The sequence below is a fragment of the Rhinoderma darwinii genome (assembly GCF_050947455.1).
Source record: "Rhinoderma darwinii isolate aRhiDar2 chromosome 5 unlocalized genomic scaffold, aRhiDar2.hap1 SUPER_5_unloc_10, whole genome shotgun sequence".
In the NCBI taxonomy this organism is placed as follows: domain Eukaryota; kingdom Metazoa; phylum Chordata; class Amphibia; order Anura; family Rhinodermatidae; genus Rhinoderma; species Rhinoderma darwinii.
Genome location: NW_027461766.1, coordinates 114,066 through 141,506, shown reverse-complemented (window position 1 = coordinate 141,506; position 27,441 = coordinate 114,066). Strand labels below are relative to the sequence as shown.

At 47.7% G+C, this 27,441-nt stretch overlaps 19 non-coding genes across 19 annotated transcripts; all 19 read right to left on the bottom strand.

Annotated features, from left to right (window-relative positions):
* Positions 1–403: 403 nt before the first annotated feature.
* On the bottom strand, positions 404–594 carry LOC142684404 (U2 spliceosomal RNA). Its single transcript, XR_012854031.1, has one exon. It is a non-coding gene; the product is annotated as a U2 spliceosomal RNA (small nuclear RNA).
* A 1,288-nt stretch (positions 595–1,882) lies between these two features.
* Positions 1,883–2,073, bottom strand: LOC142684739 (U2 spliceosomal RNA). Its single transcript, XR_012854335.1, has one exon. It is a non-coding gene; the product is annotated as a U2 spliceosomal RNA (small nuclear RNA).
* A 1,284-nt stretch (positions 2,074–3,357) lies between these two features.
* On the bottom strand, positions 3,358–3,548 carry LOC142684403 (U2 spliceosomal RNA). The gene has a single exon (XR_012854030.1). It is a non-coding gene; the product is annotated as a U2 spliceosomal RNA (small nuclear RNA).
* A 1,284-nt stretch (positions 3,549–4,832) lies between these two features.
* Positions 4,833–5,023, bottom strand: LOC142684400 (U2 spliceosomal RNA). Its single transcript, XR_012854028.1, has one exon. It is a non-coding gene; the product is annotated as a U2 spliceosomal RNA (small nuclear RNA).
* A 1,312-nt stretch (positions 5,024–6,335) lies between these two features.
* LOC142684738 (U2 spliceosomal RNA) lies at positions 6,336–6,526 on the bottom strand. The gene has a single exon (XR_012854334.1). It is a non-coding gene; the product is annotated as a U2 spliceosomal RNA (small nuclear RNA).
* A 1,272-nt stretch (positions 6,527–7,798) lies between these two features.
* LOC142684399 (U2 spliceosomal RNA) lies at positions 7,799–7,989 on the bottom strand. Its single transcript, XR_012854027.1, has one exon. It is a non-coding gene; the product is annotated as a U2 spliceosomal RNA (small nuclear RNA).
* Positions 7,990–9,269: 1,280 nt separating this feature from the next.
* LOC142684398 (U2 spliceosomal RNA) lies at positions 9,270–9,460 on the bottom strand. Its single transcript, XR_012854026.1, has one exon. It is a non-coding gene; the product is annotated as a U2 spliceosomal RNA (small nuclear RNA).
* Positions 9,461–10,760: 1,300 nt separating this feature from the next.
* LOC142684397 (U2 spliceosomal RNA) lies at positions 10,761–10,951 on the bottom strand. The gene has a single exon (XR_012854025.1). It is a non-coding gene; the product is annotated as a U2 spliceosomal RNA (small nuclear RNA).
* A 1,304-nt stretch (positions 10,952–12,255) lies between these two features.
* On the bottom strand, positions 12,256–12,446 carry LOC142684396 (U2 spliceosomal RNA). Its single transcript, XR_012854024.1, has one exon. It is a non-coding gene; the product is annotated as a U2 spliceosomal RNA (small nuclear RNA).
* A 1,288-nt stretch (positions 12,447–13,734) lies between these two features.
* On the bottom strand, positions 13,735–13,925 carry LOC142684395 (U2 spliceosomal RNA). The gene has a single exon (XR_012854023.1). It is a non-coding gene; the product is annotated as a U2 spliceosomal RNA (small nuclear RNA).
* Positions 13,926–15,234: 1,309 nt separating this feature from the next.
* Positions 15,235–15,425, bottom strand: LOC142684762 (U2 spliceosomal RNA). The gene has a single exon (XR_012854356.1). It is a non-coding gene; the product is annotated as a U2 spliceosomal RNA (small nuclear RNA).
* Positions 15,426–16,725: 1,300 nt separating this feature from the next.
* LOC142684394 (U2 spliceosomal RNA) lies at positions 16,726–16,916 on the bottom strand. The gene has a single exon (XR_012854022.1). It is a non-coding gene; the product is annotated as a U2 spliceosomal RNA (small nuclear RNA).
* Positions 16,917–18,188: 1,272 nt separating this feature from the next.
* LOC142684393 (U2 spliceosomal RNA) lies at positions 18,189–18,379 on the bottom strand. The gene has a single exon (XR_012854021.1). It is a non-coding gene; the product is annotated as a U2 spliceosomal RNA (small nuclear RNA).
* A 1,273-nt stretch (positions 18,380–19,652) lies between these two features.
* Positions 19,653–19,843, bottom strand: LOC142684392 (U2 spliceosomal RNA). Its single transcript, XR_012854020.1, has one exon. It is a non-coding gene; the product is annotated as a U2 spliceosomal RNA (small nuclear RNA).
* A 1,288-nt stretch (positions 19,844–21,131) lies between these two features.
* On the bottom strand, positions 21,132–21,322 carry LOC142684391 (U2 spliceosomal RNA). Its single transcript, XR_012854019.1, has one exon. It is a non-coding gene; the product is annotated as a U2 spliceosomal RNA (small nuclear RNA).
* A 1,266-nt stretch (positions 21,323–22,588) lies between these two features.
* LOC142684388 (U2 spliceosomal RNA) lies at positions 22,589–22,779 on the bottom strand. Its single transcript, XR_012854017.1, has one exon. It is a non-coding gene; the product is annotated as a U2 spliceosomal RNA (small nuclear RNA).
* A 1,280-nt stretch (positions 22,780–24,059) lies between these two features.
* Positions 24,060–24,250, bottom strand: LOC142684387 (U2 spliceosomal RNA). The gene has a single exon (XR_012854016.1). It is a non-coding gene; the product is annotated as a U2 spliceosomal RNA (small nuclear RNA).
* A 1,280-nt stretch (positions 24,251–25,530) lies between these two features.
* Positions 25,531–25,721, bottom strand: LOC142684386 (U2 spliceosomal RNA). Its single transcript, XR_012854015.1, has one exon. It is a non-coding gene; the product is annotated as a U2 spliceosomal RNA (small nuclear RNA).
* A 1,292-nt stretch (positions 25,722–27,013) lies between these two features.
* On the bottom strand, positions 27,014–27,204 carry LOC142684385 (U2 spliceosomal RNA). The gene has a single exon (XR_012854014.1). It is a non-coding gene; the product is annotated as a U2 spliceosomal RNA (small nuclear RNA).
* Between the last annotated feature and the right edge of the window lie 237 nt (positions 27,205–27,441).

The window sequence follows — 27,441 nt, the reverse complement described above, 5'->3', positions numbered from 1 at the left end:
ATTGGCTGTTTGCTGTTCCCCTACTCCACTCCACTATTTGACTGTTGTGCTGCATCAATCAATCAATCAATCAATCAATCAATCAATCAATCAATCAATCAATCAGTGGCTGGCTCAGGTGCAGCTCTTTAACTTACCTAAAAGGGAGGGCGGAGAGAAGACAAGGAAGGTGAATGAGGTGTTCCAATGTGAAATGCCGGAAACACAGAAACACAGACGACACACAACAAGAGGTGGCAATCTATTCATTAATTGCATTTAATCAATGAGCTCATTATCACTCATGCATTGTCCAACAGGTGTTGAAATAATGGGATTAAAAGGGGAGATCCCTTCAGAAAGACAGAAACAATAGCAAAGACAAAAAACACTTTTGGAATCTGCTTTTAGTCAACACATAAGGAAAGGGTGCACCGGTCCTGGAAATACTGCAATACCAGGTCAATGCGTGGAGTGGACAGAGCAAGCTCTATTTCCATCTCCCTGTTCTAAAAATCCATTTAATATATGGTCCCCAGATAGGGGACGTATCAGATATTAAACTGATAAGAACAGATACTACACTTGATCTTAGCCAAAAGGCCGAGAAGCGATAACCCGAACGGGCCGCGCGTTGCCCGAGCCTGCCCGATACTGCTGTTCAGCCCTTGCAGCGATTCAGCCTACTTCTAGGCAATTCCATGGGGCCCTGCAGGCTCACACACTCACAGCTACACGGGAGGTGAATAAAGGCCGGAGAGGAAGCCAGACAGGATTTGCTTCTTTTGCTTGCACCACAATGCAGTGCTGAAAGAGGAGGAATCTACATAAAAACGCCTTCCTGGCAACGCCCAAATGCCCTGCTGCCATGCAGATAAACACTGGCAGCGGCAGCAAGTGCATGCCCACAGCCACCCCTTGTTCCTTCACACCTTGTATCAGCTGTAATCCAGTCCAGTCCAGTGCTGCCTGCTGAGCAGCACTGACCAACACTGCCTGGGCCCAGGCTTTTATCTCTGAGGCCCCATTATGATGTCAGAAAGCTGGCTCTGGAATCCTGAGGGCTCCACTATGACACGTGCAAAGTTCCGTCTGAACTTTATATAAGACGGTGAGGCTCAGTCAGTCACTCAGTGTTGCCTGAGAGGGCAACACTGCAACAGCCGGCCGCCAGGCTGTCTTTTTTTTGCACAGCTAGTTGCCTCCAGGAGGCCACAAGAGGGAGACAAGGGACTGCAAAATGGAAAATAGGCATCCACCAACTTTACAGACAACTTCTCCTTGCTCCTACAACCTCCATCCTTGCACAGTTTGTTATTCTTCTAGGTAACATAGTAACAAATCCAAATTGCTGCTCTCTTTGTAGGCAAGCAAGGCTTTGTTGCAACTGCAATTCTTACTTCTTCTTGAAATGTAGGGACGACAGTACATTCCATCACATCCATCTAGTGTACACAGGTAGGTCCATTGTGGCGGGCAGGCGAGCGGGCGGGCTGCTTTATTGGCTGTTTGCTGTTCCCCTACTCCACTCCACTATTTGACTGTTGTGCTGCATCAATCAATCAATCAATCAATCAATCAATCAATCAATCAATCAATCAATCAGTGGCTGGCTCAGGTGCAGCTCTTTAACTTACCTAAAAGGGAGGGCGGAGAGAAGACAAGGAAGGTGAATGAGGTGTTCCAATGTGAAATGCCGGAAACACAGAAACACAGACGACACACAACAAGAGGTGGCAATCTATTCATTAATTGCATTTAATCAATGAGCTCATTATCACTCATGCATTGTCCAACAGGTGTTGAAATAATGGGATTAAAAGGGGAGATCCCTTCAGAAAGACAGAAACAATAGCAAAGACAAAAAACACTTTTGGAATCTGCTTTTAGTCAACACATAAGGAAAGGGTGCACCAGTCCTGGAAATACTGCAATACCAGGTCAATGCGTGGAGTGGACAGAGCAAGCTCTATTTCCATCTCCCTGTTCTAAAAATCCATTTAATATATGGTCCCCAGATAGGGGACGTATCAGATATTAAACTGATAAGAACAGATACTACACTTGATCTTAGCCAAAAGGCCGAGAAGCGATAACCCGAACGGGCCGCGCGTTGCCCGAGCCTGCCCGATACTGCTGTTCAGCCCTTGCAGCGATTCAGCCTACTTCTAGGCAATTCCATGGGGCCCTGCAGGCTCACACACTCACAGCTACACGGGAGGTGAATAAAGGCCGGAGAGGAAGCCAGACAGGATTTGCTTATTTTGCTTGCACCACAATGCAGTGCTGAAAGAGGAGGAATCTACATAAAAACGCCTTCCTGGCAACGCCCAAATGCCCTGCTGCCATGCAGATAAACACTGGCAGCGGCAGCAAGTGCATGCCCACAGCCACCCCTTGTTCCTTCACACCTTGTATCAGCTGTAATCCAGTCCAGTCCAGTGCTGCCTGATGAGCAGCACTGACCAACACTGCCTGGGCCCAGGCTTTTATCTCTGAGGCCCCATTATGATGTCAGAAAGCTGGCTCTGGAATCCTGAGGGCTCCACTATGACACGTGCAAAGTTCCGTCTGAACTTTATATAAGACGGTGAGGCTCAGTCAGTCACTCAGTGTTGCCTGAGAGGGCAACACTGCAACAGCCGGCCGCCAGGCTGTCTTTTTTTTGCACAGCTAGTTGCCTCCAGGAGGCCACAAGAGGGAGACAAGGGACTGCAAAATGGAAAATAGGCATCCACCAACTTTACAGACAACTTCTCCTTGCTCCTACAACCTCCATCCTTGCACAGTTTGTTATTCTTCTAGGTAACATAGTAACAAATCCAAATTGCTGCTCTCTTTGTAGGCAAGCAAGGCTTTGTTGCAACTGCAATTCTTACTTCTTCTTGAAATGTAGGGACGACAGTACATTCCATCACATCCATCTAGTGTACACAGGTAGGTCCATTGTGGCGGGCAGGCGAGCGGGCGGGCTGCTTTATTGGCTGTTTGCTGTTCCCCTACTCCACTCCACTATTTGACTGTTGTGCTGCATCAATCAATCAATCAATCAATCAATCAATCAATCAATCAATCAATCAGTGGCTGGCTCAGGTGCAGCTCTTTAACTTACCTAAAAGGGAGGGCGGAGAGAAGACAAGGAAGGTGAATGAGGTGTTCCAATGTGAAATGCCGGAAACACAGAAACACAGACGACACACAACAAGAGGTGGCAATCTATTCATTAATTGCATTTAATCAATGAGCTCATTATCACTCATGCATTGTCCAACAGGTGTTGAAATAATGGGATTAAAAGGGGAGATCCCTTCAGAAAGACAGAAACAATAGCAAAGACAAAAAACACTTTTGGAATCTGCTTTTAGTCAACACATAAGGAAAGGGTGCACCGGTCCTGGAAATACTGCAATACCAGGTCAATGCGTGGAGTGGACAGAGCAAGCTCTATTTCCATCTCCCTGTTCTAAAAATCCATTTAATATATGGTCCCCAGATAGGGGACGTATCAGATATTAAACTGATAAGAACAGATACTACACTTGATCTTAGCCAAAAGGCCGAGAAGCGATAACCCGAACGGGCCGCGCGTTGCCCGAGCCTGCCCGATACTGCTGTTCAGCCCTTGCAGCGATTCAGCCTACTTCTAGGCAATTCCATGGGGCCCTGCAGGCTCACACACTCACAGCTACACGGGAGGTGAATAAAGGCCGGAGAGGAAGCCAGACAGGATTTGCTTCTTTTGCTTGCACCACAATGCAGTGCTGAAAGAGGAGGAATCTACATAAAAACGCCTTCCTGGCAACGCCCAAATGCCCTGCTGCCATGCAGATAAACACTGGCAGCGGCAGCAAGTGCATGCCCACAGCCACCCCTTGTTCCTTCACACCTTGTATCAGCTGTAATCCAGTCCAGTCCAGTGCTGCCTGCTGAGCAGCACTGACCAACACTGCCTGGGCCCAGGCTTTTATCTCTGAGGCCCCATTATGATGTCAGAAAGCTGGCTCTGGAATCCTGAGGGCTCCACTATGACACGTGCAAAGTTCCGTCTGAACTTTATATAAGACGGTGAGGCTCAGTCAGTCACTCAGTGTTGCCTGAGAGGGCAACACTGCAACAGCCGGCCGCCAGGCTGTCTTTTTTTTGCACAGCTAGTTGCCTCCAGGAGGCCACAAGAGGGAGACAAGGGACTGCAAAATGGAAAATAGGCATCCACCAACTTTACAGACAACTTCTCCTTGCTCCTACAACCTCCATCCTTGCACAGTTTGTTATTCTTCTAGGTAACATAGTAACAAATCCAAATTGCTGCTCTCTTTGTAGGCAAGCAAGGCTTTGTTGCAACTGCAATTCTTACTTCTTCTTGAAATGTAGGGACGACAGTACATTCCATCACATCCATCTAGTGTACACAGGTAGGTCCATTGTGGCGGGCAGGCGAGCGGGCGGGCTGCTTTATTGGCTGTTTGCTGTTCCCCTACTCCACTCCACTATTTGACTGTTGTGCTGCATCAATCAATCAATCAATCAATCAATCAATCAATCAATCAATCAATCAGTGGCTGGCTCAGGTGCAGCTCTTTAACTTACCTAAAAGGGAGGGCGGAGAGAAGACAAGGAAGGTGAATGAGGTGTTCCAATGTGAAATGCCGGAAACACAGAAACACAGACGACACACAACAAGAGGTGGCAATCTATTCATTAATTGCATTTAATCAATGAGCTCATTATCACTCATGCATTGTCCAACAGGTGTTGAAATAATGGGATTAAAAGGGGAGATCCCTTCAGAAAGACAGAAACAATAGCAAAGACAAAAAACACTTTTGGAATCTGCTTTTAGTCAACACATAAGGAAAGGGTGCACCGGTCCTGGAAATACTGCAATACCAGGTCAATGCGTGGAGTGGACAGAGCAAGCTCTATTTCCATCTCCCTGTTCTAAAAATCCATTTAATATATGGTCCCCAGATAGGGGACGTATCAGATATTAAACTGATAAGAACAGATACTACACTTGATCTTAGCCAAAAGGCCGAGAAGCGATAACCCGAACGGGCCGCGCGTTGCCCGAGCCTGCCCGATACTGCTGTTCAGCCCTTGCAGCGATTCAGCCTACTTCTAGGCAATTCCATGGGGCCCTGCAGGCTCACACACTCACAGCTACACGGGAGGTGAATAAAGGCCGGAGAGGAAGCCAGACAGGATTTGCTTCTTTTGCTTGCACCACAATGCAGTGCTGAAAGAGGAGGAATCTACATAAAAACGCCTTCCTGGCAACGCCCAAATGCCCTGCTGCCATGCAGATAAACACTGGCAGCGGCAGCAAGTGCATGCCCACAGCCACCCCTTGTTCCTTCACACCTTGTATCAGCTGTAATCCAGTCCAGTCCAGTGCTGCCTGCTGAGCAGCACTGACCAACACTGCCTGGGCCCAGGCTTTTATCTCTGAGGCCCCATTATGATGTCAGAAAGCTGGCTCTGGAATCCTGAGGGCTCCACTATGACACGTGCAAAGTTCCGTCTGAACTTTATATAAGACGGTGAGGCTCAGTCAGTCACTCAGTGTTGCCTGAGAGGGCAACACTGCAACAGCCGGCCGCCAGGCTGTCTTTTTTTTGCACAGCTAGTTGCCTCCAGGAGGCCACAAGAGGGAGACAAGGGACTGCAAAATGGAAAATAGGCATCCACCAACTTTACAGACAACTTCTCCTTGCTCCTACAACCTCCATCTTTGCACAGTTTGTTATTCTTCTAGGTAACATAGTAACAAATCCAAATTGCTGCTCTCTTTGTAGGCAAGCAAGGCTTTGTTGCAACTGCAATTCTTACTTCTTCTTGAAATGTAGGGACGACAGTACATTCCATCACATCCATCTAGTGTACACAGGTAGGTCCATTGTGGCGGGCAGGCGAGCGGGCGGGCTGCTTTATTGGCTGTTTGCTGTTCCCCTACTCCACTCCACTATTTGACTGTTGTGCTGCATCAATCAATCAATCAATCAATCAATCAATCAATCAATCAATCAATCAATCAATCAATCAATCAATCAGTGGCTGGCTCAGGTGCAGCTCTTTAACTTACCTAAAAGGGAGGGCGGAGAGAAGACAAGGAAGGTGAATGAGGTGTTCCAATGTGAAATGCCGGAAACACAGAAACACAGACGACACACAACAAGAGGTGGCAATCTATTCATTAATTGCATTTAATCAATGAGCTCATTATCACTCATGCATTGTCCAACAGGTGTTGAAATAATGGGATTAAAAGGGGAAAAGGGGAGATCCCTTCAGAAAGACAGAAACAATAGCAAAGACAAAAAACACTTTTGGAATCTGCTTTTAGTCAACACATAAGGAAAGGGTGCACCAGTCCTGGAAATACTGCAATACCAGGTCAATGCGTGGAGTGGACAGAGCAAGCTCTATTTCCATCTCCCTGTTCTAAAAATCCATTTAATATATGGTCCCCAGATAGGGGACGTATCAGATATTAAACTGATAAGAACAGATACTACACTTGATCTTAGCCAAAAGGCCGAGAAGCGATAACCCGAACGGGCCGCGCGTTGCCCGAGCCTGCCCGATACTGCTGTTCAGCCCTTGCAGCGATTCAGCCTACTTCTAGGCAATTCCATGGGGCCCTGCAGGCTCACACACTCACAGCTACACGGGAGGTGAATAAAGGCCGGAGAGGAAGCCAGACAGGGTTTGCTTATTTTGCTTGCACCACAATGCAGTGCTGAAAGAGGAGGAATCTACATAAAAACGCCTTCCTGGCAACGCCCAAATGCCCTGCTGCCATGCAGATAAACACTGGCAGCGGCAGCAAGTGCATGCCCACAGCCACCCCTTGTTCCTTCACACCTTGTATCAGCTGTAATCCAGTCCAGTCCAGTGCTGCCTGATGAGCAGCACTGACCAACACTGCCTGGGCCCAGGCTTTTATCTCTGAGGCCCCATTATGATGTCAGAAAGCTGGCTCTGGAATCCTGAGGGCTCCACTATGACACGTGCAAAGTTCCGTCTGAACTTTATATAAGACGGTGAGGCTCAGTCAGTCACTCAGTGTTGCCTGAGAGGGCAACACTGCAACAGCCGGCCGCCAGGCTGTCTTTTTTTTGCACAGCTAGTTGCCTCCAGGAGGCCACAAGAGGGAGACAAGGGACTGCAAAATGGAAAATAGGCATCCACCAACTTTACAGACAACTTCTCCTTGCTCCTACAACCTCCATCCTTGCACAGTTTGTTATTCTTCTAGGTAACATAGTAACAAATCCAAATTGCTGCTCTCTTTGTAGGCAAGCAAGGCTTTGTTGCAACTGCAATTCTTACTTCTTCTTGAAATGTAGGGACGACAGTACATTCCATCACATCCATCTAGTGTACACAGGTAGGTCCATTGTGGCGGGCAGGCGAGCGGGCGGGCTGCTTTATTGGCTGTTTGCTGTTCCCCTACTCCACTCCACTATTTGACTGTTGTGCTGCATCAATCAATCAATCAATCAATCAATCAATCAATCAGTGGCTGGCTCAGGTGCAGCTCTTTAACTTACCTAAAAGGGAGGGCGGAGAGAAGACAAGGAAGGTGAATGAGGTGTTCCAATGTGAAATGCCGGAAACACAGAAACACAGACGACACACAACAAGAGGTGGCAATCTATTCATTAATTGCATTTAATCAATGAGCTCATTATCACTCATGCATTGTCCAACAGGTGTTGAAATAATGGGATTAAAAGGGGAGATCCCTTCAGAAAGACAGAAACAATAGCAAAGACAAAAAACACTTTTGGAATCTGCTTTTAGTCAACACATAAGGAAAGGGTGCACCGGTCCTGGAAATACTGCAATACCAGGTCAATGCGTGGAGTGGACAGAGCAAGCTCTATTTCCATCTCCCTGTTCTAAAAATCCATTTAATATATGGTCCCCAGATAGGGGACGTATCAGATATTAAACTGATAAGAACAGATACTACACTTGATCTTAGCCAAAAGGCCGAGAAGCGATAACCCGAACGGGCCGCGCGTTGCCCGAGCCTGCCCGATACTGCTGTTCAGCCCTTGCAGCGATTCAGCCTACTTCTAGGCAATTCCATGGGGCCCTGCAGGCTCACACACTCACAGCTTCACGGGAGGTGAATAAAGGCCGGAGAGGAAGCCAGACAGGATTTGCTTCTTTTGCTTGCACCACAATGCAGTGCTGAAAGAGGAGGAATCTACATAAAAACGCCTTCCTGGCAACGCCCAAATGCCCTGCTGCCATGCAGATAAACACTGGCAGCGGCAGCAAGTGCATGCCCACAGCCACCCCTTGTTCCTTCACACCTTGTATCAGCTGTAATCCAGTCCAGTCCAGTGCTGCCTGCTGAGCAGCACTGACCAACACTGCCTGGGCCCAGGCTTTTATCTCTGAGGCCCCATTATGATGTCAGAAAGCTGGCTCTGGAATCCTGAGGGCTCCACTATGACACGTGCAAAGTTCCGTCTGAACTTTATATAAGACGGTGAGGCTCAGTCAGTCACTCAGTGTTGCCTGAGAGGGCAACACTGCAACAGCCGGCCGCCAGGCTGTCTTTTTTTTGCACAGCTAGTTGCCTCCAGGAGGCCACAAGAGGGAGACAAGGGACTGCAAAATGGAAAATAGGCATCCACCAACTTTACAGACAACTTCTCCTTGCTCCTACAACCTCCATCCTTGCACAGTTTGTTATTCTTCTAGGTAACATAGTAACAAATCCAAATTGCTGCTCTCTTTGTAGGCAAGCAAGGCTTTGTTGCAACTGCAATTCTTACTTCTTCTTGAAATGTAGGGACGACAGTACATTCCATCACATCCATCTAGTGTACACAGGTAGGTCCATTGTGGCGGGCAGGAGAGCGGGCGGGCTGCTTTATTGGCTGTTTGCTGTTCCCCTACTCCACTCCACTATTTGACTGTTGTGCTGCATCAATCAATCAATCAATCAATCAATCAATCAATCAATCAATCAGTGGCTGGCTCAGGTGCAGCTCTTTAACTTACCTAAAAGGGAGGGCGGAGAGAAGACAAGGAAGGTGAATGAGGTGTTCCAATGTGAAATGCCGGAAACACAGAAACACAGACGACACACAACAAGAGGTGGCAATCTATTCATTAATTGCATTTAATCAATGAGCTCATTATCACTCATGCATTGTCCAACAGGTGTTGAAATATTGGGATTAAAAGGGGAGATCCCTTCAGAAAGACAGAAACAATAGCAAAGACAAAAAACACTTTTGGAATCTGCTTTTAGTCAACACATAAGGAAAGGGTGCACCGGTCCTGGAAATACTGCAATACCAGGTCAATGCGTGGAGTGGACAGAGCAAGCTCTATTTCCATCTCCCTGTTCTAAAAATCCATTTAATATATGGTCCCCAGATAGGGGACGTATCAGATATTAAACTGATAAGAACAGATACTACACTTGATCTTAGCCAAAAGGCCGAGAAGCGATAACCCGAACGGGCCGCGCGTTGCCCGAGCCTGCCCGATACTGCTGTTCAGCCCTTGCAGCGATTCAGCCTACTTCTAGGCAATTCCATGGGGCCCTGCAGGCTCACACACTCACAGCTACACGGGAGGTGAATAAAGGCCGGAGAGGAAGCCAGACAGGATTTGCTTCTTTTGCTTGCACCACAATGCAGTGCTGAAAGAGGAGGAATCTACATAAAAACGCCTTCCTGGCAACGCCCAAATGCCCTGCTGCCATGCAGATAAACACTGGCAGCGGCAGCAAGTGCATGCCCACAGCCACCCCTTGTTCCTTCACACCTTGTATCAGCTGTAATCCAGTCCAGTCCAGTGCTGCCTGCTGAGCAGCACTGACCAACACTGCCTGGGCCCAGGCTTTTATCTCTGAGGCCCCATTATGATGTCAGAAAGCTGGCTCTGGAATCCTGAGGGCTCCACTATGACACGTGCAAAGTTCCGTCTGAACTTTATATAAGACGGTGAGGCTCAGTCAGTCACTCAGTGTTGCCTGAGAGGGCAACACTGCAACAGCCGGCCGCCAGGCTGTCTTTTTTTTGCACAGCTAGTTGCCTCCAGGAGGCCACAAGAGGGAGACAAGGGACTGCAAAATGGAAAATAGGCATCCACCAACTTTACAGACAACTTCTCCTTGCTCCTACAACCTCCATCCTTGCACAGTTTGTTATTCTTCTAGGTAACATAGTAACAAATCCAAATTGCTGCTCTCTTTGTAGGCAAGCAAGGCTTTGTTGCAACTGCAATTCTTACTTCTTCTTGAAATGTAGGGACGACAGTACATTCCATCACATCCATCTAGTGTACACAGGTAGGTCCATTGTGGCGGGCAGGCGAGCGGGCGGGCTGCTTTATTGGCTGTTTGCTGTTCCCCTACTCCACTCCACTATTTGACTGTTGTGCTGCATCAATCAATCAATCAATCAATCAATCAATCAATCAATCAATCAATCAATCAATCAATCAATCAGTGGCTGGCTCAGGTGCAGCTCTTTAACTTACCTAAAAGGGAGGGCGGAGAGAAGACAAGGAAGGTGAATGAGGTGTTCCAATGTGAAATGCCGGAAACACAGAAACACAGACGACACACAACAAGAGGTGGCAATCTATTCATTAATTGCATTTAATCAATGAGCTCATTATCACTCATGCATTGTCCAACAGGTGTTGAAATAATGGGATTAAAAGGGGAGATCCCTTCAGAAAGACAGAAACAATAGCAAAGACAAAAAACACTTTTGGAATCTGCTTTTAGTCAACACATAAGGAAAGGGTGCACCGGTCCTGGAAATACTGCAATACCAGGTCAATGCGTGGAGTGGACAGAGCAAGCTCTATTTCCATCTCCCTGTTCTAAAAATCCATTTAATATATGGTCCCCAGATAGGGGACGTATCAGATATTAAACTGATAAGAACAGATACTACACTTGATCTTAGCCAAAAGGCCGAGAAGCGATAACCCGAACGGGCCGCGCGTTGCCCGAGCCTGCCCGATACTGCTGTTCAGCCCTTGCAGCGATTCAGCCTACTTCTAGGCAATTCCATGGGGCCCTGCAGGCTCACACACTCACAGCTACACGGGAGGTGAATAAAGGCCGGAGAGGAAGCCAGACAGGATTTGCTTCTTTTGCTTGCACCACAATGCAGTGCTGAAAGAGGAGGAATCTACATAAAAACGCCTTCCTGGCAACGCCCAAATGCCCTGCTGCCATGCAGATAAACACTGGCAGCGGCAGCAAGTGCATGCCCACAGCCACCCCTTGTTCCTTCACACCTTGTATCAGCTGTAATCCAGTCCAGTCCAGTGCTGCCTGCTGAGCAGCACTGACCAACACTGCCTGGGCCCAGGCTTTTATCTCTGAGGCCCCATTATGATGTCAGAAAGCTGGCTCTGGAATCCTGAGGGCTCCACTATGACACGTGCAAAGTTCCGTCTGAACTTTATATAAGACGGTGAGGCTCAGTCAGTCACTCAGTGTTGCCTGAGAGGGCAACACTGCAACAGCCGGCCGCCAGGCTGTCTTTTTTTTGCACAGCTAGTTGCCTCCAGGAGGCCACAAGAGGGAGACAAGGGACTGCAAAATGGAAAATAGGCATCCACCAACTTTACAGACAACTTCTCCTTGCTCCTACAACCTCCATCTTTGCACAGTTTGTTATTCTTCTAGGTAACATAGTAACAAATCCAAATTGCTGCTCTCTTTGTAGGCAAGCAAGGCTTTGTTGCAACTGCAATTCTTACTTCTTCTTGAAATGTAGGGACGACAGTACATTCCATCACATCCATCTAGTGTACACAGGTAGGTCCATTGTGGCGGGCAGGCGAGCGGGCGGGCTGCTTTATTGGCTGTTTGCTGTTCCCCTACTCCACTCCACTATTTGACTGTTGTGCTGCATCAATCAATCAATCAATCAATCAATCAATCAATCAATCAATCAATCAATCAATCAATCAATCAATCAGTGGCTGGCTCAGGTGCAGCTCTTTAACTTACCTAAAACGGAGGGCGGAGAGAAGACAAGGAAGGTGAATGAGGTGTTCCAATGTGAAATGCCGGAAACACAGAAACACAGACGACACACAACAAGAGGTGGCAATCTATTCATTAATTGCATTTAATCAATGAGCTCATTATCACTCATGCATTGTCCAACAGGTGTTGAAATAATGGGATTAAAAGGGGAGATCCCTTCAGAAAGACAGAAACAATAGCAAAGACAAAAAACACTTTTGGAATCTGCTTTTAGTCAACACATAAGGAAAGGGTGCACCGGTCCTGGAAATACTGCAATACCAGGTCAATGCGTGGAGTGGACAGAGCAAGCTCTATTTCCATCTCCCTGTTCTAAAAATCCATTTAATATATGGTCCCCAGATAGGGGACGTATCAGATATTAAACTGATAAGAACAGATACTACACTTGATCTTAGCCAAAAGGCCGAGAAGCGATAACCCGAACGGGCCGCGCGTTGCCCGAGCCTGCCCGATACTGCTGTTCAGCCCTTGCAGCGATTCAGCCTACTTCTAGGCAATTCCATGGGGCCCTGCAGGCTCACACACTCACAGCTACACGGGAGGTGAATAAAGGCCGGAGAGGAAGCCAGACAGGATTTGCTTCTTTTGCTTGCACCACAATGCAGTGCTGAAAGAGGAGGAATCTACATAAAAACGCCTTCCTGGCAACGCCCAAATGCCCTGCTGCCATGCAGATAAACACTGGCAGCGGCAGCAAGTGCATGCCCACAGCCACCCCTTGTTCCTTCACACCTTGTATCAGCTGTAATCCAGTCCAGTCCAGTGCTGCCTGCTGAGCAGCACTGACCAACACTGCCTGGGCCCAGGCTTTTATCTCTGAGGCCCCATTATGATGTCAGAAAGCTGGCTCTGGAATCCTGAGGGCTCCACTATGACACGTGCAAAGTTCCGTCTGAACTTTATATAAGACGGTGAGGCTCAGTCAGTCACTCAGTGTTGCCTGAGAGGGCAACACTGCAACAGCCGGCCGCCAGGCTGTCTTTTTTTTGCACAGCTAGTTGCCTCCAGGAGGCCACAAGAGGGAGACAAGGGACTGCAGAATGGAAAATAGGCATCCACCAACTTTACAGACAACTTCTCCTTGCTCCTACAACCTCCATCCTTGCACAGTTTGTTATTCTTCTAGGTAACATAGTAACAAATCCAAATTGCTGCTCTCTTTGTAGGCAAGCAAGGCTTTGTTGCAACTGCAATTCTTACTTCTTCTTGAAATGTAGGGACGACAGTACATTCCATCACATCCATCTAGTGTACACAGGTAGGTCCATTGTGGCGGGCAGGCGAGCGGGCGGGCTGCTTTATTGGCTGTTTGCTGTTCCCCTACTCCACTCCACTATTTGACTGTTGTGCTGCATCAATCAATCAATCAATCAATCAATCAATCAATCAATCAATCAATCAATCAGTGGCTGGCTCAGGTGCAGCTCTTTAACTTACCTAAAAGGGAGGGCGGAGAGAAGACAAGGAAGGTGAATGAGGTGTTCCAATGTGAAATGCCGGAAACACAGAAACACAGACGACACACAACAAGAGGTGGCAATCTATTCATTAATTGCATTTAATCAATGAGCTCATTATCACTCATGCATTGTCCAACAGGTGTTGAAATAATGGGATTAAAAGGGGAGATCCCTTCAGAAAGACAGAAACAATAGCAAAGACAAAAAACACTTTTGGAATCTGCTTTTAGTCAACACATAAGGAAAGGGTGCACCGGTCCTGGAAATACTGCAATACCAGGTCAATGCGTGGAGTGGACAGAGCAAGCTCTATTTCCATCTCCCTGTTCTAAAAATCCATTTAATATATGGTCCCCAGATAGGGGACGTATCAGATATTAAACTGATAAGAACAGATACTACACTTGATCTTAGCCAAAAGGCCGAGAAGCGATAACCCGAACGGGCCGCGCGTTGCCCGAGCCTGCCCGATACTGCTGTTCAGCCCTTGCAGCGATTCAGCCTACTTCTAGGCAATTCCATGGGGCCCTGCAGGCTCACACACTCACAGCTACACGGGAGGTGAATAAAGGCCGGAGAGGAAGCCAGACAGGATTTGCTTCTTTTGCTTGCACCACAATGCAGTGCTGAAAGAGGAGGAATCTACATAAAAACGCCTTCCTGGCAACGCCCAAATGCCCTGCTGCCATGCAGATAAACATTGGCAGCGGCAGCAAGTGCATGCCCACAGCCACCCCTTGTTCCTTCACACCTTGTATCAGCTGTAATCCAGTCCAGTCCAGTGCTGCCTGCTGAGCAGCACTGACCAACACTGCCTGGGCCCAGGCTTTTATCTCTGAGGCCCCATTATGATGTCAGAAAGCTGGCTCTGGAATCCTGAGGGCTCCACTATGACACGTGCAAAGTTCCGTCTGAACTCTATATAAGACGGTGAGGCTCAGTCAGTCACTCAGTGTTGCCTGAGAGGGCAACACTGCAACAGCCGGCCGCCAGGCTGTCTTTTTTTTGCACAGCTAGTTGCCTCCAGGAGGCCACAAGAGGGAGACAAGGGACTGCAAAATGGAAAATAGGCATCCACCAACTTTACAGACAACTTCTCCTTGCTCCTACAACCTCCATCCTTGCACAGTTTGTTATTCTTCTAGGTAACATAGTAACAAATCCAAATTGCTGCTCTCTTTGTAGGCAAGCAAGGCTTTGTTGCAACTGCAATTCTTACTTCTTCTTGAAATGTAGGGACGACAGTACATTCCATCACATCCATCTAGTGTACACAGGTAGGTCCATTGTGGCGGGCAGGCGAGCGGGCGGGCTGCTTTATTGGCTGTTTGCTGTTCCCCTACTCCACTCCACTATTTGACTGTTGTGCTGCATCAATCAATCAATCAATCAATCAATCAATCAATCAATCAATCAATCAATCAATCAATCAATCAATCAATCAAGTGGCTGGCTCAGGTGCAGCTCTTTAACTTACCTAAAAGGGAGGGCGGAGAGAAGACAAGGAAGGTGAATGAGGTGTTCCAATGTGAAATGCCGGAAACACAGAAACACAGACGACACACAACAAGAGGTGGCAATCTATTCATTAATTGCATTTAATCAATGAGCTCATTATCACTCATGCATTGTCCAACAGGTGTTGAAATAATGGGATTAAAAGGGGAGATCCCTTCAGAAAGACAGAAACAATAGCAAAGACAAAAAACACTTTTGGAATCTGCTTTTAGTCAACACATAAGGAAAGGGTGCACCGGTCCTGGAAATACTGCAATACCAGGTCAATGCGTGGAGTGGACAGAGCAAGCTCTATTTCCATCTCCCTGTTCTAAAAATCCATTTAATATATGGTCCCCAGATAGGGGACGTATCAGATATTAAACTGATAAGAACAGATACTACACTTGATGTTAGCCAAAAGGCCGAGAAGCGATAACCCGAACGGGCCGCGCGTTGCCCGAGCCTGCCCGATACTGCTGTTCAGCCCTTGCAGCGATTCAGCCTACTTCTAGGCAATTCCATGGGGCCCTGCAGGCTCACACACTCACAGCTACACGGGAGGTGAATAAAGGCCGGAGAGGAAGCCAGACAGGATTTGCTTCTTTTGCTTGCACCACAATGCAGTGCTGAAAGAGGAGGAATCTACATAAAAACGCCTTCCTGGCAACGCCCAAATGCCCTGCTGCCATGCAGATAAACACTGGCAGCGGCAGCAAGTGCATGCCCACAGCCACCCCTTGTTCCTTCACACCTTGTATCAGCTGTAATCCAGTCCAGTCCAGTGCTGCCTGCTGAGCAGCACTGACCAACACTGCCTGGGCCCAGGCTTTTATCTCTGAGGCCCCATTATGATGTCAGAAAGCTGGCTCTGGAATCCTGAGGGCTCCACTATGACACGTGCAAAGTTCCGTCTGAACTTTATATAAGACGGTGAGGCTCAGTCAGTCACTCAGTGTTGCCTGAGAGGGCAACAATGCAACAGCCGGCCGCCAGGCTGTCTTTTTTTTGCACAGCTAGTTGCCTCCAGGAGGCCACAAGAGGGAGACAAGGGACTGCAAAATGGAAAATAGGCATCCACCAACTTAACAGACAACTTCTCCTTGCTCCTACAACCTCCATCCTTGCACAGTTTGTTATTCTTCTAGGTAACATAGTAACAAATCCAAATTGCTGCTCTCTTTGTAGGCAAGCAAGGCTTTGTTGCAACTGCAATTCTTACTTCTTCTTGAAATGTAGGGACGACAGTACATTCCATCACATCCATCTAGTGTACACAGGTAGGTCCATTGTGGCGGGCAGGCGAGCGGGCGGGCTGCTTTATTGGCTGTTTGCTGTTCCCCTACTCCACTCCACTATTTGACTGTTGTGCTGCATCAATCAATCAATCAATCAATCAATCAATCAATCAATCAATCAATCAATCAATCAATCAATCAGTGGCTGGCTCAGGTGCAGCTCTTTAACTTACCTAAAAGGGAGGGCGGAGAGAAGACAAGGAAGGTGAATGAGGTGTTCCAATGTGAAATGCCGGAAACACAGAAACACAGACGACACACAACAAGAGGTGGCAATCTATTCATTAATTGCATTTAATCAATGAGCTCATTATCACTCATGCATTGTCCAACAGGTGTTGAAATAATGGGATTAAAAGGGGAGATCCCTTCAGAAAGACAGAAACAATAGCAAAGACAAAAAACACTTTTGGAATCTGCTTTTAGTCAACACATAAGGAAAGGGTGCACCGGTCCTGGAAATACTGCAATACCAGGTCAATGCGTGGAGTGGACAGAGCAAGCTCTATTTCCATCTCCCTGTTCTAAAAATCCATTTAATATATGGTCCCCAGATAGGGGACGTATCAGATATTAAACTGATAAGAACAGATACTACACTTGATCTTAGCCAAAAGGCCGAGAAGCGATAACCCGAACGGGCCGCGCGTTGCCCGAGCCTGCCCGATACTGCTGTTCAGCCCTTGCAGCGATTCAGCCTACTTCTAGGCAATTCCATGGGGCCCTGCAGGCTCACACACTCACAGCTACACGGGAGGTGAATAAAGGCCGGAGAGGAAGCCAGACAGGATTTGCTTCTTTTGCTTGCACCACAATGCAGTGCTGAAAGAGGAGGAATCTACATAAAAACGCCTTCCTGGCAACGCCCAAATGCCCTGCTGCCATGCAGATAAACACTGGCAGCGGCAGCAAGTGCATGCCCACAGCCACCCCTTGTTCCTTCACACCTTGTATCAGCTGTAATCCAGTCCAGTCCAGTGCTGCCTGCTGAGCAGCACTGTCCAACACTGCCTGGGCCCAGGCTTTTATCTCTGAGGCCCCATTATGATGTCAGAAAGCTGGCTCTGGAATCCTGAGGGCTCCACTATGACACGTGCAAAGTTCCGTCTGAACTTTATATAAGACGGTGAGGCTCAGTCAGTCACTCAGTGTTGCCTGAGAGGGCAACACTGCAACAGCCGGCCGCCAGGCTGTCTTTTTTTTGCACAGCTAGTTGCCTCCAGGAGGCCACAAGAGGGAGACAAGGGACTGCAAAATGGAAAATAGGCATCCACCAACTTTACAGACAACTTCTCCTTGCTCCTACAACCTCCATCCTTGCACAGTTTGTTATTCTTCTAGGTAACATAGTAACAAATCCAAATTGCTGCTCTCTTTGTAGGCAAGCAAGGCTTTGTTGCAACTGCAATTCTTACTTCTTCTTGAAATGTAGGGACGACAGTACATTCCATCACATCCATCTAGTGTACACAGGTAGGTCCATTGTGGCGGGCAGGCGAGCGGGCGGGCTGCTTTATTGGCTGTTTGCTGTTCCCCTACTCCACTCCACTATTTGACTGTTGTGCTGCATCAATCAATCAATCAATCAATCAATCAATCAATCAGTGGCTGGCTCAGGTGCAGCTCTTTAACTTACCTAAAAGGGAGGGCGGAGAGAAGACAAGGAAGGTGAATGAGGTGTTCCAATGTGAAATGCCGGAAACACAGAAACACAGACGACACACAACAAGAGGTGGCAATCTATTCATTAATTGCATTTAATCAATGAGCTCATTATCACTCATGCATTGTCCAACAGGTGTTGAAATAATGGGATTAAAAGGGGAGATCCCTTCAGAAAGACAGAAACAATAGCAAAGACAAAAAACACTTTTGGAATCTGCTTTTAGTCAACACATAAGGAAAGGGTGCACCGGTCCTGGAAATACTGCAATACCAGGTCAATGCGTGGAGTGGACAGAGCAAGCTCTATTTCCATCTCCCTGTTCTAAAAATCCATTTAATATATGGTCCCCAGATAGGGGACGTATCAGATATTAAACTGATAAGAACAGATACTACACTTGATCTTAGCCAAAAGGCCGAGAAGCGATAACCCGAACGGGCCGCGCGTTGCCCGAGCCTGCCCGATACTGCTGTTCAGCCCTTGCAGCGATTCAGCCTACTTCTAGGCAATTCCATGGGGCCCTGCAGGCTCACACACTCACAGCTACACGGGAGGTGAATAAAGGCCGGAGAGGAAGCCAGACAGGATTTGCTTCTTTTGCTTGCACCACAATGCAGTGCTGAAAGAGGAGGAATCTACATAAAAACGCCTTCCTGGCAACGCCCAAATGCCCTGCTGCCATGCAGATAAACACTGGCAGCGGCAGCAAGTGCATGCCCACAGCCACCCCTTGTTCCTTCACACCTTGTATCAGCTGTAATCCAGTCCAGTCCAGTGCTGCCTGCTGAGCAGCACTGACCAACACTGCCTGGGCCCAGGCTTTTATCTCTGAGGCCCCATTATGATGTCAGAAAGCTGGCTCTGGAATCCTGAGGGCTCCACTATGACACGTGCAAAGTTCCGTCTGAACTTTATATAAGACGGTGAGGCTCAGTCAGTCACTCAGTGTTGCCTGAGAGGGCAACACTGCAACAGCCGGCCGCCAGGCTGTCTTTTTTTTGCACAGCTAGTTGCCTCCAGGAGGCCACAAGAGGGAGACAAGGGACTGCAAAATGGAAAATAGGCATCCACCAACTTTACAGACAACTTCTCCTTGCTCCTACAACCTCCATCCTTGCACAGTTTGTTATTCTTCTAGGTAACATAGTAACAAATCCAAATTGCTGCTCTCTTTGTAGGCAAGCAAGGCTTTGTTGCAACTGCAATTCTTACTTCTTCTTGAAATGTAGGGACGACAGTACATTCCATCACATCCATCTAGTGTACACAGGTAGGTCCATTGTGGCGGGCAGGCGAGCGGGCGGGCTGCTTTATTGGCTGTTTGCTGTTCCCCTACTCCACTCCACTATTTGACTGTTGTGCTGCATCAATCAATCAATCAATCAATCAATCAATCAATCAATCAATCAATCAGTGGCTGGCTCAGGTGCAGCTCTTTAACTTACCTAAAAGGGAGGGCGGAGAGAAGACAAGGAAGGTGAATGAGGTGTTCCAATGTGAAATGCCGGAAACACAGAAACACAGACGACACACAACAAGAGGTGGCAATCTATTCATTAATTGCATTTAATCAATGAGCTCATTATTGTCCAACAGGTGTTGAAATAATGGGATTAAAAGGGGAGATCCCTTCAGAAAGACAGAAACAATAGCAAAGACAAAAAACACTTTTGGAATCTGCTTTTAGTCAACACATAAGGAAAGGGTGCACCGGTCCTGGAAATACTGCAATACCAGGTCAATGCGTGGAGTGGACAGAGCAAGCTCTATTTCCATCTCCCTGTTCTAAAAATCCATTTAATATATGGTCCCCAGATAGGGGACGTATCAGATATTAAACTGATAAGAACAGATACTACACTTGATCTTAGCCAAAAGGCCGAGAAGCGATAACCCGAACGGGCCGCGCGTTGCCCGAGCCTGCCCGATACTGCTGTTCAGCCCTTGCAGCGATTCAGCCTACTTCTAGGCAATTCCATGGGGCCCTGCAGGCTCACACACTCACAGCTACACGGGAGGTGAATAAAGGCCGGAGAGGAAGCCAGACAGGATTTGCTTCTTTTGCTTGCACCACAATGCAGTGCTGAAAGAGGAGGAATCTACATAAAAACGCCTTCCTGGCAACGCCCAAATGCCCTGCTGCCATGCAGATAAACACTGGCAGCGGCAGCAAGTGCATGCCCACAGCCACCCCTTGTTCCTTCACACCTTGTATCAGCTGTAATCCAGTCCAGTCCAGTGCTGCCTGCTGAGCAGCACTGACCAACACTGCCTGGGCCCAGGCTTTTATCTCTGAGGCCCCATTATGATGTCAGAAAGCTGGCTCTGGAATCCTGAGGGCTCCACTATGACACGTGCAAAGTTCCGTCTGAACTTTATATAAGACGGTGAGGCTCAGTCAGTCACTCAGTGTTGCCTGAGAGGGCAACACTGCAACAGCCGGCCGCCAGGCTGTCTTTTTTTTGCACAGCTAGTTGCCTCCAGGAGGCCACAAGAGGGAGACAAGGGACTGCAAAATGGAAAATAGGCATCCACCAACTTTACAGACAACTTCTCCTTGCTCCTACAACCTCCATCCTTGCACAGTTTGTTATTCTTCTAGGTAACATAGTAACAAATCCAAATTGCTGCTCTCTTTGTAGGCAAGCAAGGCTTTGTTGCAACTGCAATTCTTACTTCTTCTTGAAATGTAGGGACGACAGTACATTCCATCACATCCATCTAGTGTACACAGGTAGGTCCATTGTGGCGGGCAGGCGAGCGGGCGGGCTGCTTTATTGGCTGTTTGCTGTTCCCCTACTCCACTCCACTATTTGACTGTTGTGCTGCATCAATCAATCAATCAATCAATCAATCAATCAATCAATCAATCAATCAATCAGTGGCTGGCTCAGGTGCAGCTCTTTAACTTACCTAAAAGGGAGGGCGGAGAGAAGACAAGGAAGGTGAATGAGGTGTTCCAATGTGAAATGCCGGAAACACAGAAACACAGACGACACACAACAAGAGGTGGCAATCTATTCATTAATTGCATTTAATCAATGAGCTCATTATCACTCATGCATTGTCCAACAGGTGTTGAAATAATGGGATTAAAAGGGGAGATCTCTTCAGAAAGACAGAAACAATAGCAAAGACAAAAAACACTTTTGGAATCTGCTTTTAGTCAACACATAAGGAAAGGGTGCACCGGTCCTGGAAATACTGCAATACCAGGTCAATGCGTGGAGTGGACAGAGCAAGCTCTATTTCCATCTCCCTGTTCTAAAAATCCATTTAATATATGGTCCCCAGATAGGGGACGTATCAGATATTAAACTGATAAGAACAGATACTACACTTGATCTTAGCCAAAAGGCCGAGAAGCGATAACCCGAACGGGCCGCGCGTTGCCCGAGCCTGCCCGATACTGCTGTTCAGCCCTTGCAGCGATTCAGCCTACTTCTAGGCAATTCCATGGGGCCCTGCAGGCTCACACACTCACAGCTACACGGGAGGTGAATAAAGGCCGGAGAGGAAGCCAGACAGGATTTGCTTCTTTTGCTTGCACCACAATGCAGTGCTGAAAGAGGAGGAATCTACATAAAAACGCCTTCCTGGCAACGCCCAAATGCCCTGCTGCCATGCAGATAAACACTGGCAGCGGCAGCAAGTGCATGCCCACAGCCACCCCTTGTTCCTTCACACCTTGTATCAGCTGTAATCCAGTCCAGTCCAGTGCTGCCTGCTGAGCAGCACTGACCAACACTGCCTGGGCCCAGGCTTTTATCTCTGAGGCCCCATTATGATGTCAGAAAGCTGGCTCTGGAATCCTGAGGGCTCCACTATGACACGTGCAAAGTTCCGTCTGAACTTTATATAAGACGGTGAGGCTCAGTCAGTCACTCAGTGTTGCCTGAGAGGGCAACACTGCAACAGCCGGCCGCCAGGCTGTCTTTTTTTTGCACAGCTAGTTGCCTCCAGGAGGCCACAAGAGGGAGACAAGGGACTGCAAAATGGAAAATAGGCATCCACCAACTTTACAGACAACTTCTCCTTGCTCCTACAACCTCCATCCTTGCACAGTTTGTTATTCTTCTAGGTAACATAGTAACAAATCCAAATTGCTGCTCTCTTTGTAGGCAAGCAAGGCTTTGTTGCAACTGCAATTCTTACTTCTTCTTGAAATGTAGGGACGACAGTACATTCCATCACATCCATCTAGTGTACACAGGTAGGTCCATTGTGGCGGGCAGGCGAGCGGGCGGGCTGCTTTATTGGCTGTTTGCTGTTCCCCTACTCCACTCCACTATTTGACTGTTGTGCTGCATCAATCAATCAATCAATCAATCAATCAATCAATCAATCAATCAATCAATCAATCAATCAAGTGGCTGGCTCAGGTGCAGCTCTTTAACTTACCTAAAAGGGAGGGCGGAGAGAAGACAAGGAAGGTGAATGAGGTGTTCCAATGTGAAATGCCGGAAACACCAATCTATTCATTAATTGCATTTAATCAATGAGCTCATTATCACTCACGCATTGTCCAACAGGTGTTGAAATAATGGGATTAAAAGGGGAGATCCCTTCAGAAAGACAGAAACAATAGCAAAGACAAAAAACACTTTTGGAATCTGCTTTTAGTCAACACATAAGGAAAGGGTGCACCGGTCCTGGAAATACTGCAATACCAGGTCAATGCGTGGAGTGGACAGAGCAAGCTCTATTTCCATCTCCCTGTTCTAAAAATCCATTTAATATATGGTCCCCAGATAGGGGACGTATCAGATATTAAACTGATAAGAACAGATACTACACTTGATCTTAGCCAAAAGGCCGAGAAGCGATAACCCGAACGGGCCGCGCGTTGCCCGAGCCTGCCCGATACTGCTGTTCAGCCCTTGCAGCGATTCAGCCTACTTCTAGGCAATTCCATGGGGCCCTGCAGGCTCACACACTCACAGCTACACGGGAGGTGAATAAAGGCCGGAGAGGAAGCCAGACAGGATTTGCTTCTTTTGCTTGCACCACAATGCAGTGCTGAAAGAGGAGGAATCTACATAAAAACGCCTTCCTGGCAACGCCCAAATGCCCTGCTGCCATGCAGATAAACACTGGCAGCGGCAGCAAGTGCATGCCCACAGCCACCCCTTGTTCCTTCACACCTTGTATCAGCTGTAATCCAGTCCAGTCCAGTGCTGCCTGCTGAGCAGCACTGACCAACACTGCCTGGGCCCAGGCTTTTATCTCTGAGGCCCCATTATGATGTCAGAAAGCTGGCTCTGGAATCCTGAGGGCTCCACTATGACACGTGCAAAGTTCCGTCTGAACTTTATATAAGACGGTGAGGCTCAGTCAGTCACTCAGTGTTGCCTGAGAGGGCAACACTGCAACAGCCGGCCGCCAGGCTGTCTTTTTTTTGCACAGCTAGTTGCCTCCAGGAGGCCACAAGAGGGAGACAAGGGACTGCAAAATGGAAAATAGGCATCCACCAACTTTACAGACAACTTCTCCTTGCTCCTACAACCTCCATCCTTGCACAGTTTGTTATTCTTCTAGGTAACATAGTAACAAATCCAAATTGCTGCTCTCTTTGTAGGCAAGCAAGGCTTTGTTGCAACTGCAATTCTTACTTCTTCTTGAAATGTAGGGACGACAGTACATTCCATCACATCCATCTAGTGTACACAGGTAGGTCCATTGTGGCGGGCAGGCGAGCGGGCGGGCTGCTTTATTGGCTGTTTGCTGTTCCCCTACTCCACTCCACTATTTGACTGTTGTGCTGCATCAATCAATCAATCAATCAATCAATCAATCAATCAATCAATCAGTGGCTGGCTCAGGTGCAGCTCTTTAACTTACCTAAAAGGGAGGGCGGAGAGAAGACAAGGAAGGTGAATGAGGTGTTCCAATGTGAAATGCCGGAAACACAGAAACACAGACGACACACAACAAGAGGTGGCAATCTATTCATTAATTGCATTTAATCAATGAGCTCATTATCACTCATGCATTGTCCAACAGGTGTTGAAATAATGGGATTAAAAGGGGAGATCCCTTCAGAAAGACAGAAACAATAGCAAAGACAAAAAACACTTTTGGAATCTGCTTTTAGTCAACACATAAGGAAAGGGTGCACCGGTCCTGGAAATACTGCAATACCAGGTCAATGCGTGGAGTGGACAGAGCAAGCTCTATTTCCATCTCCCTGTTCTAAAAATCCATTTAATATATGGTCCCCAGATAGGGGACGTATCAGATATTAAACTGATAAGAACAGATACTACACTTGATCTTAGCCAAAAGGCCGAGAAGCGATAACCCGAACGGGCCGCGCGTTGCCCGAGCCTGCCCGATACTGCTGTTCAGCCCTTGCAGCGATTCAGCCTACTTCTAGGCAATTCCATGGGGCCCTGCAGGCTCACACACTCACAGCTACACGGGAGGTGAATAAAGGCCGGAGAGGAAGCCAGACAGGATTTGCTTCTTTTGCTTGCACCACAATGCAGTGCTGAAAGAGGAGGAATCTACATAAAAACGCCTTCCTGGCAACGCCCAAATGCCCTGCTGCCATGCAGATAAACACTGGCAGCGGCAGCAAGTGCATGCCCACAGCCACCCCTTGTTCCTTCACACCTTGTATCAGCTGTAATCCAGTCCAGTCCAGTGCTGCCTGCTGAGCAGCACTGACCAACACTGCCTGGGCCCAGGCTTTTATCTCTGAGGCCCCATTATGATGTCAGAAAGCTGGCTCTGGAATCCTGAGGGCTCCACTATGACACGTGCAAAGTTCCGTCTGAACTTTATATAAGACGGTGAGGCTCAGTCAGTCACTCAGTGTTGCCTGAGAGGGCAACACTGCAACAGCCGGCCGCCAGGCTGTCTTTTTTTTGCACAGCTAGTTGCCTCCAGGAGGCCACAAGAGGGAGACAAGGGACTGCAAAATGGAAAATAGGCATCCACCAACTTTACAGACAACTTCTCCTTGCTCCTACAACCTCCATCCTTGCACAGTTTGTTATTCTTCTAGGTAACATAGTAACAAATCCAAATTGCTGCTCTCTTTGTAGGCAAGCAAGGCTTTGTTGCAACTGCAATTCTTACTTCTTCTTGAAATGTAGGGACGACAGTACATTCCATCACATCCATCTAGTGTACACAGGTAGGTCCATTGTGGCGGGCAGGCGAGCGGGCGGGCTGCTTTATTGGCTGTTTGCTGTTCCCCTACTCCACTCCACTATTTGACTGTTGTGCTGCATCAATCAATCAATCAATCAATCAATCAATCAATCAATCAATCAGTGGCTGGCTCAGGTGCAGCTCTTTAACTTACCTAAAAGGGAGGGCGGAGAGAAGACAAGGAAGGTGAATGAGGTGCTCCAATGTGAAATGCCGGAAACACAGAAACACAGACGACACACAACAAGAGGTGGCAATCTATTCATTAATTGCATTTAATCAATGAGCTCATTATCACTCATGCATTGTCCAACAGGTGTTGAAATAATGGGATTAAAAGGGGAGATCCCTTCAGAAAGACAGAAACAATAGCAAAGACAAAAAACACTTTTGGAATCTGCTTTTAGTCAACACATAAGGAAAGGGTGCACCGGTCCTGGAAATACTGCAATACCAGGTCAATGCGTGGAGTGGACAGAGCAAGCTCTATTTCCATCTCCCTGTTCTAAAAATCCATTTAATATATGGTCCCCAGATAGGGGACGTATCAGATATTAAACTGATAAGAACAGATACTACACTTGATCTTAGCCAAAAGGCCGAGAAGCGATAACCCGAACGGGCCGCGCGTTGCCCGAGCCTGCCCGATACTGCTGTTCAGCCCTTGCAGCGATTCAGCCTACTTCTAGGCAATTCCATGGGGCCCTGCAGGCTCACACACTCACAGCTACACGGGAGGTGAATAAAGGCCGGAGAGGAAGCCAGACAGGATTTGCTTCTTTTGCTTGCACCACAATGCAGTGCTGAAAGAGGAGGAATCTACATAAAAACACCTTCCTGGCAACGCCCAAATGCCCTGCTGCCATGCAGATAAACACTGGCAGCGGCAGCAAGTGCATGCCCACAGCCACCCCTTGTTCCTTCACACCTTGTATCAGCTGTAATCCAGTCCAGTCCAGTGCTGCCTGCTGAGCAGCACTGACCAACACTGCCTGGGCCCAGGCTTTTATCTCTGAGGCCCCATTATGATGTCAGAAAGCTGGCTCTGGAATCCTGAGGGCTCCACTATGACACGTGCAAAGTTCCGTCTGAACTTTATATAAGACGGTGAGGCTCAGTCAGTCACTCAGTGTTGCCTGAGAGGGCAACACTGCAACAGCCGGCCGCCAGGCTGTCTTTTTTTTGCACAGCTAGTTGCCTCCAGGAGGCCACAAGAGGGAGACAAGGGACTGCAAAATGGAAAATAGGCATCCACCAACTTTACAGACAACTTCTCCTTGCTCCTACAACATCCATCCTTGCACAGTTTGTTATTCTTCTAGGTAACATAGTAACAAATCCAAATTGCTGCTCTCTTTGTAGGCAAGCAAGGCTTTGTTGCAACTGCAATTCTTACTTCTTCTTGAAATGTAGGGACGACAGTACATTCCATCACATCCATCTAGTGTACACAGGTAGGTCCATTGTGGCGGGCAGGCGAGCGGGCGGGCTGCTTTATTGGCTGTTTGCTGTTCCCCTACTCCACTCCACTATTTGACTGTTGTGCTGCATCAATCAATCAATCAATCAATCAATCAATCAATCAATCAATCAATCAATCAATCAGTGGCTGGCTCAGGTGCAGCTCTTTAACTTACCTAAAAGGGAGGGCGGAGAGAAGACAAGGAAGGTGAATGAGGTGTTCCAATGTGAAATGCCGGAAACACAGAAACACAGACGACACACAACAAGAGGTGGCAATCTATTCATTAATTGCATTTAATCAATGAGCTCATTATCACTCATGCATTGTCCAACAGGTGTTGAAATAATGGGATTAAAAGGGGAGATCCCTTCAGAAAGACAGAAACAATAGCAAAGACAAAAAACACTTTTGGAATCTGCTTTTAGTCAACACATAAGGAAAGGGTGCACCGGTCCTGGAAATACTGCAATACCAGGTCAATGCGTGGAGTGGACAGAGCAAGCTCTATTTCCATCTCCCTGTTCTAAAAATCCATTTAATATATGGTCCCCAGATAGGGGACGTATCAGATATTAAACTGATAAGAACAGATACTACACTTGATCTTAGCCAAAAGGCCGAGAAGCGATAACCCGAACGGGCCGCGCGTTGCCCGAGCCTGCCCGATACTGCTGTTCAGCCCTTGCAGCGATTCAGCCTACTTCTAGGCAATTCCATGGGGCCCTGCAGGCTCACACACTCACAGCTACACGGGAGGTGAATAAAGGCCGGAGAGGAAGCCAGACAGGATTTGCTTCTTTTGCTTGCACCACAATGCAGTGCTGAAAGAGGAGGAATCTACATAAAAACGCCTTCCTGGCAACGCC